The 6,000-nt window shown below is 36.4% G+C and overlaps 1 protein-coding gene across 1 annotated transcript in view; it reads left to right on the forward strand.

The window, feature by feature from the left end:
• The window catches only part of FAM81B (family with sequence similarity 81 member B), a 94,441-nt gene that overhangs the window by 7,409 nt on the left and 81,032 nt on the right, over nt 1–6,000 (forward strand).

The raw sequence follows: 6,000 nt of genomic DNA on the forward strand, positions 1-6,000 counted from the left end.
CATACGTACTCATTCTTTTTGTTTACATTGTTGTAGTCATTGTATATATTGTTTCCTTGACTCTGCTTATTTTATCCTTCCTCAGTTTCTATAGTTTTCCATACTTCTCCGTATTCATCACATTTGTCCTGAGTGGGGAAACAAGTTCCATTTTAATTTTCTTTTGATTGAGCCAAAAGATTATCTGGTTCTCTTGACACTCCAGTCTAGTATTTCTAGGCTGGAGTGTCAAAAAATGAGGTTAGAAGAAAGAGGAGGAGGATGGTTCATTCTGCTGGATGAGACCTGTGGATTCCATTGTACAGTATAGGGAACTTCTGGAGAGGAAACTCCCTCCACCAATAAATGCAAATTAGTACCTGCTCTGCAACCTAGATCATCTGAGATATTGAGACAGACAGTGACTTGCCCAGGGTCAAATGACTAGTGAGGGTCAGAATTTGGACTAGAATACAGGTCTTCCTGTCTTCCTGGCTTTAAGGCTAACTCTCTTGTTCCACAATGCCTCTCTAATTTAATTTTTTTTTTTTTAAGCAATCGGGGTTAAGTAACTTGCTCAAGGTTACACGGCCAGTTATTTCTGGGTGTGGTGCTGAGTGTCTGAGGATTTGATCTCCAGGTCATCCTGACACTGGAGCCGGTACTCTTACTCGCTGTGCTACCTGGCCGCCCCCTCTAATTGAATTTTAATGAAAGAAAAAATCTTGCCTTTTCCAGGTTCTTCATCACCAGTATGGTGAAAAGACTGGATAAATGTAGCACTTTTCTATTCTCCCCTCAATAGTTTTAAAAGAATAACAATTACTTCTACTATTACTACTACTACTACTAATAATAATAATAATAATAGCTAGACTTTATATTCCAAGCACTGTGTTAAACACTTTACAAATATCATCTCATTTGCAAGTGTTATCTCTATTTTCTCCTTAGTAACCACCAGAGTACCAGTACAGTGATTCTTCTGACAGATAAGCTGATGGATATTGAAGGATAGAGAAGCATTGTGGCAGAAATAGCAAAGAAAACAGAAGACCTGAGTTCAAAAGCAAGCTACTTTAACTCTCACGTCTCATTGTCCTTCTATGTAAAATGAGAGAGTTTGATGAGAGGACCTATGCAGTTCTTTGCAGTTCTAAATCTAAGCATGTAGGAAGGAGCCTAGTAAGGCCTGATCAGTTCTCCTTTCAGGCTCCCTGCCTACAATGCAAACTATGCATAATCATACAAAAGAAAATACAAAGTATTCATCTAGATTCCCAAATGTTGGGTGGAGTAGGTAAGTGGGGAAGCTACACAGAGCCAGGGAAGAAAGAAAACTTTTGTTGTAATTAATAACTTGATGAGCAAGGCACTATTAACTCAGATCATCCACTGGTTGTGGAAATAGCCTTTTAATATATGAGGCTTCCTTTTCATAGTATTAGTTATAAAGGACATTTGCCTATTTAAACCTTAGAAAGTATTTCTCCTCCAGTAAGGTAGCTGGCACAGTATGCACAGAGTACCAGACCTGGAGTCGGGAAGACTCATCTTCCTGAGTTCAAATCCACACACTGACGATCTGTGTGACTCTGGGCAAGTCACTTAACCCTATTTGCCTCAGTTTCCTCACCTGTAAAATGAGCTGGAGAAGGAAATGGAGAACCATGCCAGTATCTTTGCCAAGAAAACCCCAAATGAGGTCAGAAAATGTCAGACATAACTGAAAATGACTGAAATCCTAAATTAGACTTTGGTTCTACATTTGGCTGAAGTGCAGTAGATACATACATGTGCACTTATTGACATCAGTGGTCAGGTAGCAGAAACTAACCAGAAGAAATAGGGACTGAATAGAAATGTTCTCTGTCCTTGGGCAATTGCATAGCTCTGCAATCTCCTCAACTTGGATGTTTCCTCCAGTGATGCAGATTTTAGTCCAGCAATACCTGTTCATCCTGTTTCATATGTGCTCGTATGTATATGTATTCAATACTATGTGTGTGTATATATATATATATATATACATAACTGTGTGTGTATGTGTGTGTGTAAATTCACCACAGAGGATGTATCCAAAATATTGGAGGCTTCCCTCAGTTTTTTCTGACGTTGCAAAAAAATCAGCAGAGCCCTCAATCTGTCTACCTGTTACCCTTCGTTCTTTCCTAACCAGTCCATCTTTTTTTAAATCATAAATTTCCCTGATGATATTCTTTTTTAATGAATAGATAAAACTCCTTTATAATTAGCCTATTACTACCAGGTAAATATAAATTTGGGATACAGACCTAGTAGTGGCATTGCTGAAGTAAAGGGTATGCACAGTTTTATAGCCTTTGGACATAGTTCCAAATTGCTCTCCAGAATGGTTGAATCAGTTTACAACTCTACCAACAGTGCATTAGTCTCTTAAGTTTTCCATATTCCCCCAACATGTCATTTTCATATTTTGTCATATTAGCCAATATATTAGATGTATGATGATACCTCACAGTAGTTTTAATTTGCATTTCTCTAATTGATAGTAATTTAGAGCAAATAATTATAGACAGCTTTGACTTCTTCTGAAAACTACCTGTTCATATCCTTTGAACATTTATCATTTGGGGAATGACTCATATTCTTATCAATTTGATATAGTTTTCTACATATTTGAGTAATGAGGCCTTTGTTGGAGAAACTTGCTGGTGATATTCCTTAATTCTAGTTTGACTAGACTGAAGTGAGGAAAGTGAGGTAAGAGAAGGAAGGAAACAAGTATCTATTAAATACTTGTAATGCTTATTAAAAGTAGTAGTATACTGTGCTGAGCATTTTACAAATATTATCTCTTATGATTAATCATAACAACCCTGGGAAATAGATACTATTATCATCCTCATTTTACAGTTGAGGAAACTGAGGCAAACAGATGTTAAATAACTTTGAGGTTAGACCTGAACATAAGTCCAGGCCTAGCATTCTATCCATCATGCCACCTAAGGAAATGAGAGATAGGTTGGGACCATATTGTCAAGGGCTTCAAAAGACAAATGGAAGAGTACATATCTGATCCTAGAGGCAATAGAAACCACTAAAGTTTATTAAGTAGGGGAGTGACAGAGTTAGAGCAGCACTTAAGAAAAATAACTTTGCCAACAATAAGGCAAGGAAACCACTGCAGGTCACAGCAATACAAGCAAGAAGTTTGTGATGGTGCATATTAAGTTGGTGGCTATATGACTAGATAGAAGAATGCAAAAAAATTGTTTAGTGTAGAAATGGCAAGATTTGGGGGCAGCTAGGTGGCGCAGTGAGTAAAGCACCAGCCCCGGAGTCAGGAGGACCCGAGTTCGGTTCCAGCCTCAGACACTTAACACCCACACAAAAAAACTAGCTGTGTAACCTTGGGCAAGTTACTTAACCCCAATTGCCCTCCAAAAAAAAAATAAAAGAAATGGCAAGATTTGGCAACTGATTGGTTATAGGGAGTGAAGAAAATGGAAGAGTCAAAGACAATGAACATGGGAGCATGGAAGAATGGTGGTTTGACAGAAATAGGGAAATTTGAAAGAGGAATGAGATTAGGAGGAAAGATAATTTAATTCTGTTTTGAACATGTTGAAATTGAGCTGTCTCCAAGACATCCAATTTGACACCTTCAAGATGCCTGTCAATTGAAAAGCCTATTTTTGTTTATTTTTATGCTTCTGGCTTTGTATTAATTTTGATCTTTGCTCTAAAAAGTGAGTTGTCTCATTATACAAAGATGACCAATTCAGGAATGACTCTCATATCAGTATTGAGTTACTTCTTATCTGTTAAAATACAATCAATTTTATTTTCCTCGTGTTATTTGGTGCTTGCCATGTGATTCTTATCTCAAAGTATTCATCATATATTGACAAGACACTTCTGAGTAGTCTGTAACTCTTTCATTTTTCATTTGTAGCTATAGGTAGGCATAAATAGATATTCATATCCATAAAATTGAGGCTCATATGTATACTGTGTTAAGGAGGTATTATTTCTTTCTGTGTGCACATATGTGTGTATAGCTATATATATGTACATTTATATATATATAGGGATGGTATGTTTTAAGTATATAGTAAATTAACCAAGGTAGTAACAAAATTCTTCAGTTTGTGTCCCCTTTTGAATGCTTTTTCCTCCTGTGTATTTGTTTTATTGATACTATTTTCTTTCTTTTCTTTGTTTCTTTCCTTCCTTTCTGTTTTTGTCTCTTTCTTTGCATAGGTAAAACCACTAACTTGTTTTCATTAGTATTTTTCTTATTAAGGGTGCTTTCTGAACATTTTTCCATATGGTTGGTAATAGCTTGCATGGCTATTTATGAAAAATATTTCTTCATATTCTTTGATCACTTATTGTCACATGTATTTGTATCATTTCCCTGTATGTTTAGATATCAGGTCCTTTTATCAGTGATATTTGCTTTAAAAAAATTTCACAAATAATTTCTCTTCTAATTCTATTTGTATTGATTTTGTTAGCATAAAACTTCTGATTTTATGTCATTGAAATTATCCACTTTATCTTTTCTTATCACTTCTAAACTTGTTAAAAATTCTAACCTTTACTGTAGTTGCAAAATGTAGCTCCATCCATTCTTATTTAATTTTTCATCATGTAACCTTTCATAGGGAGAGTCTCTATGTGACCAATTCATATTTAGTTCATCTATACATTTGTAGCATATTACCATATATCAAGTAAGATGTTGGTCCAATCCAAATATCTACCAGAATTTTTTCTAGTTTTTAAGTAATTTCTGTTTAATAGAGAGTCCTTACCCCAATAATTGGTGACCTTAAGTTTATTCAACTCCAAGGAACAAGATAACCCTCCCAGGGTTATCTTAAACATGCTGCTTAATTCAAGCCTTGACTGGCACTACCTCTCCCAGTCTCCTCTCCTCTCTGATTAGAGGGCTGGAGGATCCCTATGCTTTCCTTTATAAAGAGCAGAAACTGAACTCTCAGATCACTCCACTCTGTATCTACTGCTCAGCCTGGTTTCAATTCCACAGAATAAGATGAACCCATGCCAGATATCTCCTGGTGCCCCACTTCCCTGCCTCTTTTATGTTTTAACTTCCCCTTTAGATTGTAAACTCTTTAAGGATAAGTATTGTCTTTTTTTTAAGTCATTGTATCCCCAGTGCATAGCACAATGCCTTGCACAAAATAGGCACTTAATAAATGTTGATAGGATTGGATTAGTAGATGCTTAATAAGTGCTTCTTGATGATTTGAATTAAGGTTTATTACATGCTTTTCCCTTACAACCACCTGATGAAATGAGTATTATTATCACTAGTTTTAATTTTTTTTTGCCTTTTTTTTTGGAGGGCAATTGGGGTTAAGTAACTTGCCCAATGTTACACGGCTAGTGTTTTTGTGTGGGTGTTAAGTGTCTGAGGCCAGAACCGAACTTGGGTCCTCCTGACTCCGGGCCAACGCTTTACTCACTGCGCCACCTAGCCGCCCCTATTATCCCTATTTTTTTAGACAAAGGAAAACACTAAGAAATTTACACAGAGGCCTGTTTTATTTTGCTTTGTTTTTGGAAATTTTACTAGTATAAGAGTATGCTGATGTGGAAACTCCCTTGACAAAGGCAGATGTATACCTGGCCTGCTCATCAGCCTAAAGTCTGACTTAGAACATTGCCTGGGGGCAGTGAGGGGCTATGGTACTTTTCCAGAGTCCTACAATCCAGTATTTGTCAAAGTCAGAAATCAAATTTAGGTTTTCTGAGATTCTAAATCCTAGTCTCTTTCCACCTGTCATATTACTTCTCTAATGGAAATTACACTAATCAAAGTTGACTAATGCTAAATATAGTGTGTGTGTGTGTGTGTGTGTGCTGGACACCTGATTGTAATTTGCTGAAATAGAATGCCATTTTTACTAAACCTCCAGTACTTAAATAATCCAGTAATATTTTTTGTTAAAATTAGGGTAAATCTGTATTCATTCTCTCTCTCTCTCTCTCTCTCTCTCTCTCTCT

Source organism: Petaurus breviceps, unplaced genomic scaffold, assembly GCF_028583685.1.
Source record: "Petaurus breviceps papuanus isolate PSGF00001 unplaced genomic scaffold, PetGlider_PUasm1.0 175, whole genome shotgun sequence".
NCBI classification, from domain to species: Eukaryota; Metazoa; Chordata; class Mammalia; order Diprotodontia; family Petauridae; genus Petaurus; species Petaurus breviceps.